This window comes from Arachis hypogaea, chromosome 20, assembly GCF_003086295.3.
Source record: "Arachis hypogaea cultivar Tifrunner chromosome 20, arahy.Tifrunner.gnm2.J5K5, whole genome shotgun sequence".
NCBI lineage: Eukaryota > Viridiplantae > Streptophyta > Magnoliopsida > Fabales > Fabaceae > Arachis > Arachis hypogaea.
In genome coordinates, this window is record NC_092055.1 from 98,772,204 (window position 1) to 98,783,601 (window position 11,398).

At 42.8% G+C, this 11,398-nt stretch overlaps 1 non-coding gene across 1 annotated transcript; it reads right to left on the minus strand.

Moving 5' to 3' along the window:
• Positions 1–11,049: 11,049 nt before the first annotated feature.
• LOC112787598 (small nucleolar RNA R71) lies at positions 11,050–11,156 on the minus strand. Its single transcript, XR_003195003.1, has one exon. It is a non-coding gene; the product is annotated as a small nucleolar RNA R71 (small nucleolar RNA).
• Positions 11,157–11,398: the final 242 nt, after the last annotated feature.

Here is an 11,398-nt window from a genome sequence, read left to right on the forward strand (position 1 = left end):
TTCGACAAACTCGGCTTAGATGAAAAGGAGCTTAGAGCATACCCGAATAGTCTGTTCGGACTAGAAGATACCCCGGTACAACCACTAGGATACGTATCGCTACACACGACCTTCGGAAAAGGGAACCAATCCAGGACCCTCAAGATAGACTACATCATGGTCGACGTAAGTTCAGCCTACAATGCCCTAATAGGTCGAACAATACTCAATCAACTCGGTGTAATAGTCTCAACTCCACATCTATGCATGAAATTCCCAAATACAGAAGGGATAGCCACGGTAAAAGCAGATCAAAAGATGGCACGCCGCTGTTATAACGAAAGTCTAAACCTCAGAGGCAGAGGAGAAGAGTTTCATACAATTGAGCTTGGCGGAGTTCAGCAACGAGAAGAACTCGGTCCGCAGCCGGAAGGCAAGATAGAGAAGGTTCAAATCGGAGACACTTCGGACAAAACAACTAATATCGGAACGATCCTAAGAGGAGACTCAAAAGAATTATTGATACAATTCTTACGCGATAATATCGATCTCTTCACATGGAAAGCCGCAGATATGCCAGGTATATACCCCAAGCTAATGTGCCACAAGTTGGCGGTATATCCGGGATCTCGGCCGGTGCAGCAGAAACGAAGAAAACTTGGGCCAGAGCGATCCCAAGTGGTGGAAGAGTAAGTATAGGCACTACTGGAGGTAGGATTCATAAGAGAAGTCAAGTATCCATTATGGCTAGCCAACGTCGTCTTGGTGAAAAAATCAAATGGGAAGTGGCGAATGTGCACCGATTACACCGATCTCAACAAAGCCTACCCAAAAGATCCTTACCCACTCCCAAGTATCGACGCTCTGGTAGATGCTTCCTCCGGATATAGATACCTCTCGTTTATGGATGCATACTCGGGATACAACCAAATCCCCATGTATCCACCAGATCAAGAAAAGACCTCGTTTTTAACGCCAAAAGCAAATTACTGCTACATCGTAATGCCCTTCGGTCTCAAGAACGCAGGAGCTACTTATCAAAGGCTGATGAATAAAGTCTTCTCAGACCACATTGGAAAGATCATGGAAGTCTACGTGGACGACATGTTGATAAAGACACAAAGCGAAGGTACATTATTGTCCGACCTGGCTCAAGTGTTCGGCACCATAAGGAAGTACGACATGCGACTTAATCCAGCAAAATGCACCTTTGCGGTAGAAGCAGGCAAATTCCTAGGTTTCATGCTCACACAAAGAGGAATTGAAGCAAACCCGGATAAATGCCAAGCCATACTCAACATGAAGAGCCCGACCTGTGTCAAAGAAGTGCAGCAACTCAACGGGAGATTGGCCGCCCTATCCAGATTCTTAGCAGGGGCAGCGATAAGATCCCTCCCCTTCTATGCTACTTTAAGGAAGGGAAAACAGTTCGAATGGACAACAGAATGCGAACAAGCCTTCCAAGACTTCAAGGAATTCTTAGGACGACCGCCTATCTTATCTCGACCACGAGAAGGAGAACCACTCGTACTATATCTCGCAGTAGGAAGCCGGTCAATAGCCTCAGCGCTAGTCAGAGAAGACGAAAGTGGGCAACAACCCGTCTACTTCATTAGCAAAGCACTACAAGGATCCGAGCTGAACTACCAGAAAATAGAAAAGTTTGCCTATACTCTCATTCTAACATCTCGACGACTTCGCCCGTACTTCCAGGCTCACACCATTAAGGTTCGAACCAACCAGCCCATAAAGGAAATATTGCAGAAAACAGATTTAGCAGGCAGAATTTTACAATGGGCAGTCGAGTTATCAGAATTTGACCTCCAATATGAAGCTCGGATGGCCATTAAATCACAGTACCTAGCCAATTTTATCGCAGAATTCACAGATGCCTTGGAGACCCCCATAGAATAGAATCTCTACGTGGACGATTCTTCAAATAAGATTGGAAGCGACGCAGGCATGATAATAGAAAGCAACCAAGGAACCCAAGTTGAGCTCTCCCTCAAGTTCGGATTCCCGGCCTCAAACAACCAGGCGGAATACGAAGCGTTATTAGTTGGTTTGAAGCTGGCTACAGAGGTTGGAGCTAAAAAACTCAACATTTACAGCGATTCACAAGTAGTCACCTCGCAGATAACAGGGAGCTATCAAGCCAAAGATCCCACCATGAAAAAGTATTTGGATAAAACCAAGGAACAACTCGGACAACTCGGGGAATATAAAATCTACCACATACCCCACGAGCAAAATGCCCGAGCTGACGCACTCTCAAAATTAGCCAGCACCAAACGAGGGGGAAACAATAGAAGCCTCATCCAGGAAATGCTATAGAACCCGTCAATATCGGAAGCAGAAAAAATCCTAGCCATCACAAGTCAGGACCAAGGATGGATGACCCCCATAATTAACTACCTCAAAGCAGAGACGCTCCCCACGGAGGAAAAAGAGGCGAAAAGATTAAAAAGGAAGGCACAGTACTACACTATTATAAACAACATCCTGTACAAAAGAGGGATCTCAATATCACTACTTAAATGCGTGCCGACCAACAACACAAAGGAAGTGTTAGAAGAAATACACGGCGGCATGTGTGGCAATCATCTCGGAGGACGAGCTCTTGCCAAAAAAGTACTTTGAGCGGGATTTTATTGGCCAACCCTACAAAAGGAAGCTATAGAATTTGTAAAGACATGTCCACCATGTCAAAAACATGCCAACTTCCACATCATCCCGCCAGAAGAGCTCATCAGTGTAACCTCGCCCTGGCCATTTGCAAAATGGGGACTTGATCTTCTCGGACCCTTTCCCCAGGGATCAGGACAAGTAAAATTCCTCATAGTCGGAGTAGACTATTTTACAAAATGGATTGAGGCAGAGCCCCTAGCCAGCGCCACCGCTCAAAGAAGTCGGAAATTCCTATACAGGAACATTGTCACGAGGTTCGGGGTTCCATACTCCATAACCACAGACAATGACACTCAATTCACAGACGCAGGCTTCAGGAGACTAGTAGCCGACTTCAATATAAAGCACCAGTTCACCTCCGTCGAACACCCTCAAGCCAATGGACAGGCCGAAGCTGCCAACAAAGTCATATTGGTAGGGCTAAAACGGAGACTACAAGATGCAAAGGGAGCTTGGGCCGAAGAACTTCCGCAAGTCCTATGGGCATATCGAACGACGCCACACTCCACGATAAATGAATCACCCTTTCGACTAGCATACGTAGTGGAGGCAATGATCCCAGTAGGGATCGAGGAAGGGTCACCCAGAGTAGTCCACTACAATGAAAAGGCCAACTCTCAACTTCAGAAGGAAGAACTCGACCTACTACCTGAAATTCAGGAAAGAGCTCGGATCAGGGAAGAAGCACTAAAACGTCAAATGGCTTCCAGATATAATCAAAAGGTAGTGCCAAGAAGTTTCACGGAGAACGACCTCATCCTAATCCGAAATGATATTGGAACAACTCGACCAGGAGAAGGAAAGTTGGCAGCAAACTGGAAAGGACCCTACCGAGTTGTAAAAGTACTCGGAAAGGGCTACTACAGACTGTCCGAACTCGATGGACGATAGCTCCCCAGATCATGGCACGCCTACAACCTAAGAAGGTACTACAGCTAGAAAAGTAAAAGATCTCACCATTGGATGCACTCTTTTTCCTGAAAAGGTTTTTTAATGAGGCACCAAGTTGAGACTCAAACACTATTCGACATAAAGGGATGAAAAATTCCCACATGTACATATTTGCACTTTCCTTTGAATAAATATATACTAGATATACTACAAGATTTCAAGACGCATTAATATGAAGTATTCATCATCCGATTATAAAGCAACAGATCGGCAGAAAGTGAAAAAAAATTTCACTACACGATCACGATAAAGATAACCGTCTGATAAAGGTGAAAATGCGATTCACCCAAAGGACGATCTAGAGATGACAACCACTTTCTACAAATCGGCAAAGATGAACACAGAATAATGTAAGAAGTTATCGAAAATGATCTAAAAAAGAACCTGACGAGGTCTTACGGATTGCTAAAATAATAACTTAAAGATTGGCCGACATTAAGAAGTCGGACCAAGTCAACCCAAGTTATAAGTAAACCCTGGAAAGAGGTCTGGCCAACCCTATTAAAGAGGATTACTTTAACTTAGAAGGGCCCGACATAACAAAGTCAGCCCAAAACTAAAAAGTTATACAAGTAGTCCCTAAAAGAGACCTGACACAGGTCAAAAAAAGAGGACTACAAAAATAACTTAAAGGGGACCGACATAACGAAGTCGGACCCCTACTACTAAAAAGTTATCTGCAAAAATAACTTAAAGGGGACCGACATAACGAAGTCGGACCCCTACTACTAAAAAGTTATTTGCAAAAATAACTTAAAGGAGACCGATATAACGAAGTCGGACTCCTACTACTAAAAAGTTATTTACAAAAATAACTTAAAGGAGACCGACATAACGAAGTCGGACTCCTACTACTAAGAAGTTATAAAAGTAATCCCTGAAAGAGACCTGATGAAGGTCCAAAAAAGAGGACTACAAAAATAACTTAATGGAGACCGACATGACGAAGTTGGACTCCTGCTACTAAAAAGCTATAAAAGCAAATTCTGAAAGAGATCGGACGAAGATCCAAGAAAGAGGATTACAAAACAACTTGGAGGACCAACTTGAAGAAATCGGTCATAAATCGTCAGAAATACGAGCAAGAGCGAGAAAACCGAAAAATAAGTCGGACCCACATACCCATAACCTCAAAAGATCCAAGTTACAAACAATAAAGCAAAACCAAAGAGGACGAGCAACAGGGTTCCAACATCCTCAGAAAACAAAAAGATACCAAGTTAAGTGCAAAAGCATGATATAATCTTCAAAGTTATAAAGCTTCAGAGGCCACCAAAATCCACCTCAAAAGCTGGAAAGTTACTTTTGTTGGTCAAAACAAAAAAGTTGCTAAGCAAGCAACGAGAAAGTACCAGCAGTTAACAAAACATAAAGAGTTTAAAAAAGCCCACAAGCCGGGCCAACTACGTAATATCCAGAATAAATGGGCTAAGGGTCAGAAGACTTTCTAGCAACATCAGTCCGAGGAGACGGAGGACAAGTCTGGAGAGGAACAGCATCTATAGTACCATCATCCCGATTTAAGATCTGACAGTCAGGATCGGAAGCGGGAGGGCCGACCTCGGCAGGAACAGCAGAAATTGACACCTTGGCAGAGGACACAGGGGGAGGTTCAACATCATCATCATCCTCATCATCAGGGACAATCTTGCCATCCTTGACGACGTTATCTAGGCTAAAGAGGGTCAGGTCAGCCTCGGGAGCAATAACCCGAACTTGTTCCCTCAGGTTCTCATAGGCAGCAGTTACACTACCAACGAGATGACCTTGGAGTTCGGAGTAATTAGCTCGGGCATTCTCCAACTCCTCCCTCAGGTGCAACACCTCCCGGTAAGATGTCACATAACTATCCTTATGTCTTATAGCCGTGTCCTCGGCCACCCTCAAAGAAGCCGCCAAAGAGATGGAACTCGCCTTCTCATTCTCCAAATCTTTTTCCAACTTAGCCACCTTCACTTCAAGCTCCTCCTTCAAACCTTTCATCCGATCAAACTCCTGTTTGGCCTCTTCCATAAAAGCTTTAGTGGCATGGAGAGGAAGACTTTGAGCAGTTCGATATAGGGCCACTCCCATGTGGGCCATCTTGATACTACTCCGAGTTATATAATCAAAATAATGAAGAAGCGACACGTCGTCCATGGGGAGGACACCATAAGGGCCGATTTGTTGATCTACAAACTCGACCGCATCAAAGTTAGGAGCATCAAGGTTGAAAGGTTCAATTGTCTTTTGCTTCTTACTAGGAGGAGCACCAGAAGCTGCAGCAGAAGATTGTGGAGGATCAACCAGATGAACCCGAGGAATAGGAATTGCTTTCCTCAGTCCGGGAGAACTCAGCACAGGAGGCATCACTAGAACCTGAGAAGATCTCTCTCCGACCGCCTTGGCCGAGATGTTTAGAGCAGCAGTTGCCTTCTTTGCCTTCTTGTAGGCCTTAATAGAATCATTATTTTTCGATATCTCTGAAAATACAGAATCAACCACAAAAGACAAGTTACAACATAGGAGGAAAAAAGCTCAGAAGCAAGTATAAAAATAAGTCAGACAGTACCCAAAGCAGTTTGAGCCAAAGATGGATCACTCAAGAATCTCTTCGTATCCAGATGGGGAAGTTTCCCCCACAGATCTTCAAGAACAACTACAAAGGCCCGCTCAACCTCACTAAGCATCTCCCATGTATAACGTGGCACTCTCACATTCTTTTGCCACTCTAGAGGAAAAGCGGGCTCATTATTTTCATCAAGAAAAAAGGGGCGGACCCCCTCGACAGCACGAACTCGAAAGAAATAGTTCTTAAAATCTTTAAACGACTCATCATACATGGCAAAAACTTTATGCCCCTGGGCCGATCTGAAAGAGACCCAGAAAGCTATCTTTTTGGAGGAACCTCCGAGCTTGGCCAAGACGAAAAGATAAAGGAAAAGAGTTTCAGAAGGTGTTATGCCTAACTCTTGGCAAAGCAGTTGAAATATTTTGATAAAACCCCAAGAATTCGGGTGAAGCTGGGACGGAGCAATGTTACATGACCACAACAGGTCGGTTTCAAAAGCAGTAAAAGGAAAAGTAACGTTTAATTGGCTAAAGAAGTATTCATAATCATAGAAGAAGGGATGCTCCCCCTCGATGGAAGTCAGAAAACAAACTCTCTCATCAGAATCAGGGGCAACAAGCTCATAATCTCCCTCACGAGCACTGTTACCACAAATCCTATGGCGCTTCCTCAGCTCTGTGCAAAATTCAGCATCCACAACAGAAACACACAACATGACAAGGGAGTCCAGCCAATCGGACATCCCCTCGGGAACTCTGGAAGACATCTCTACAATGTTATTGCGAGAAGACATGAGGCCAACTAATCCTACAAGTAAGAAAAGAAGATGGGATTACTAAAAATATCTCGGACAAGGGAGAAAATAACTCAATACGATACAGGCGAACACACAGAAAAGGAAAACCCCAAGATGAGAAACCAAAGTCCTGGGGCATCCTTTGAAGGCAATAATAAAGCAAGGTTTCTAGTAAAAATCTACTTTTCGCACTCCAGCATCTCTCAAAACAAGAAAAGAAGGCTTCAAACAGCAAGCATTTTCCATCAGAATAAAACACGAAAGTCTTCAAAAATATTGCTTTACAGAAACCATCCCCAAACATCAAGTACACCAAGAAGAAACCATCAAAAATGCAAACTTTTTGGAATTAGGCAAAGCAACCGTCAAATAAAGCAAGAAACAGATACGAATTCTTCTGGATAAACAGTATCAGAACAGAAACAACAAAGAACATGCAAAGCATTAAAGCAAAAGCAAAAAAGGATCATGCAGAAGATAAAGAAAACTCCCAGAAACGCACATTTCAACAACAACAGGACACAATGAAAACAGAAAGATCCAAACTTTTCTCTAAAGGAGGATCAAAATTAAAACCACATCACAAAAACAAAAGCAAAGCACGAAACGGGACTAACCTGGAGGCGAAAGAAGCTTCGAGGAGAAAAATGGAGGTGCAGAAACGGAAGCTGTCCAGAAAACCACCGAGCGACGCCGCAACGCAAGAAAAGCAGAAATATGGGCGAAAGGCAGAGAGCGAGAGAACAAAGGAAGAAATTGCGGCGATGTTACGAAAAGAGTGAAGGAGAGAAACCGTTTCTGGGTTTTCAAAAATCAAAATAAAGAGCCAAAGGGAAATGGGGCAATTAATGTTAAAATTAATGAAAACATTAAACCCTCGCACGTTCCCAAAGCGCCGATATAAAAGCGCGCGCTTTTAGAGGAAAAACGTTCTACATTCAAAAAGCTCTACAAAAGAAAGGAATCGACAAAAGTGCTCGAGTTCGGCTTCGCTATAAGGAGTTCAAAATCAAAAAACTCGACCTCAAAGCAGAAGACCGAGCTCAAGCAGGGGCACTGTTCATACCTTGGGTCGAGCTGTCTAACCCGGGATGTTTAGCGACATGGCGACTGACCTCTTCAGGTCCGACTAATCCGATCTCTTCTTAAAGAGATCGGCCAAATCAATAGGAAAGCCCAATAAAGGGCCCGGATAGAGGAACACGACCCAAATCCAAAGGCAATCCAAGCCTATAGAGATAAAGGCGGTTCCCTCGAAGATAAGCTGATTTCACTCAAAATAAGATAAGATAAGACCTGATAGCTAACTTATCTTATCAGAAAGGTCAGCCTACACCACTATAAATACACTGGAGCACCCAGGTATAACTCATACTCTGATTCTACTAAAAACCTGCTTAATACCCGTGCTAACTTAAGCATCGGAGTCTCTTGCAGGTACCCCTACCCTCTGATGACGAAGGAATCAGCAGTGCAGCCAGCCAACTAGTCAGACACCATCGCTCCGGCCGCTCCCCGTCGGCCGGACACGTCGGCACTGACCAGTACAGAAGATCTTGCCCGAGATCGACCTCTAGTTTCAGGTAACTCTCGAAACAGTTAGTGACACTCACCTTTGTCACTAACGTTGGACTAAGCCACTATGAGCCACGTTAGTTGCCACATTAATTGCATTAACGTGGAAGCTAACGTGGAGGAAAGAAATGATGAGCCAATGTTAGTGACACTCACCTTTGTCACTAACATTAGAGATGGCAATCACCACCATGTTAGTGGCAACGTTAAGACAATTAACGTGAGGCACTAACGTGAGAAGAGGCGTTTGGAGCGTTAGTGACAAAGGTAAGTGTCACTAACGTGGACTCTAACGTGAGAAAAGGGGGGTTAAGAGCAACGTTATTGGCAAAGGTAAACGCTAATAACGCTTGCGATGGACCAAGAGGCAACGTTAGTGGTCACGTAAGTGCCATTAACGTTGAAGTTAACGTGAACCATCTTGGGCTAGGAACATTAGTGAAAAAGGTGATTGTCACTAACATTCTCGAACCCACATTTTCACTTAACGTTAACGCCACTAACATCCTAGCTAAAGTCCATGCCTACTTCACACTTTCTCTGCAAGTAAAGCTGAGCCCACTGAAAATTCCAAACTGCTTCAACTCAAGATCCAAAGGCCCATATCCAAGACTTGAAGAGCCAACTAGAAGATCAGAAGAGTAGTATATATAGGAGTAGTTTTGAACTAGAGAAGAGCTTTTGGATTGAGAGAACCACTCTCTGTAAAATTTTACTTTCTTTGCAACTTCTAGTTTTACTTTCAGAATGTATTTTCCATCTTTGCTTTCCATTCCCAGAGCTATAAACAACTAAACCCATTTCATTGGGTTAGGGAGCTTTGTTGTAATTTGATGGATCAATAATAGTTTTCATTATTCTTCTTATTTCTTTTCTCTTGATTTTACTAGAAAGCTTTCAATCTTCATCCAATTGGGTAGTTATCTTGGAAAAGAAGCTATTCATACTTGGATCTTTTCGGAACCTTGGAAGAGGAATGAAGAGATCATGCTAGAAATGCTTTCTCATGTTGGACCAAATTGGGGTTTGGATGGATATAGTGACATATAATCCTACCAACATTTTGATTTGGGAATACATGCGGTATAATCAGTGACCACACTTCATCTCTTCTCATGAGCAATTAGACCAAGGAATTGGCTATTGATCAAGATTTGAGAGATTAATTACCAAGGAATTGGAATTCAATCACTTAAGATTGCCAAGGAGATCAATGAATGCATTGATTGAGGAAGAGATGAAAATGAACTTGATCCGGAGAATGCAACATCTCCTGAGTCCAATGAATTTCCCATTTCTGATCTTACCCATTCTCTTTATTTTCTGCCATTTACTTTTATGCTGAATTCCCTATTCCCCATTTAAGATTTTGCAATTTATTTTCTATCATTTATATTCAGTTCTTTATTTCAGCATTTACAATTCCTGCTATTTACTTTCCCACCATTTAATTTTCTGCAACTCTCAAATCAACTTCTGCTTAGCTCAACTAGAACATTCCTCCGATTAAAAATGCTTGACGAATCAATCCTTATGGGATTCGACCTCACTCTATTGTGAGTTTTTACTTGACGACAATTCGGTATAGTTGCCGAGGGAAATTTGTTGAGAGACAAGTTTTCGTGCATCAAGTTTATGGCACCGTTGCCGGGGATTGATTTTGTATCAACAATGATTAAATTAGTGGATAACAAGATTGAGCATTTTTCTTTTGTTTGATTTAATTTCTGTTTGAGTGATTTACTTTCAGTTTTAGTTGTTTTCTTCCCTTTACCCCTACCCGTTTGTGGTGTTCTCTTATTTGTTACAATTCAGTTAACTAACCTACTAACTATTTGATATATTGCATCACTCACACTAACAGCATTTCTGACAAGAATACTTCCTGCATTTATCTCTTTCTTGCTTGTGCTTTGTTGGTTGTATGACAGGTAGAAGAAGCGGGGCTTCAACTTCCTTTGATTCTGAACCTGAGAGAACCTTCCTTAGACTAAGGAGGAAAATAAGAGGAAAGAGAGTCGTTAGTGCTGAGAAAGAGGAGGAGTATTTTGAACCAAACATGGATGAGAATATGGAGAACCATCATGAAGAAGAGGCTCACAACCATGGCAGAGAAGGACCAGTGCATCATGCTGGACAAGAAAGAAGAGTTCTAGGCTCTTATATCAATCCAAACCCAGGAAACTGTAGAAGTAGCATCCAAAAGCCAACCATACATGCCAATAACTTTGAACTAAAGCCACAGCTCATCACCCTTGTTCAGAACAACTGTTCATTCGGAAGAAGTGTCCAAGAAGATCCCAATAAACATCTCACCATATTCCTGAAGATATGTGATACTGTGAAGTCTAATGGTATTCATCCTGACACCTACAGACTGCATCTGTTTCCCTTCTCACTCAAGGACAAAGCATCTAAATGGCTGGAATCCTTTCCGAAGGAGAGTTTAACAACCTGGGAAGATGTGGTGAACAAATTCTTGGCAAGATTCTATCCTCCTCAAAGAATCAACAGGAGAGCTGAGGTACAAACCTTCAGGCAACAAGATGGTGAAACTCTCTATGAAGCATAGGAGAGGTTTAAGGACTTGGCAAGAAGGTGCCCGCCAGATATGTTCAATGAATGGGTGCAGTTACACATTTTCTATGAAGGTCTTTCTTATGAATCAAAGAAGTTAGTAGACCACTCATCTGGGAGATCTCTGAACAAGAAGAAGACCGTTGAAGAAGCCATGGATGTCATTGAGACTGTAGCTGAGAATGATTACTTCTATGCTTCTGAAAGAGGCAATACTAGAGGAGTGATGGAGTTAAACAACGTGGATGCACTGCTGGCCCAGAACAAGATGATCACCAAGC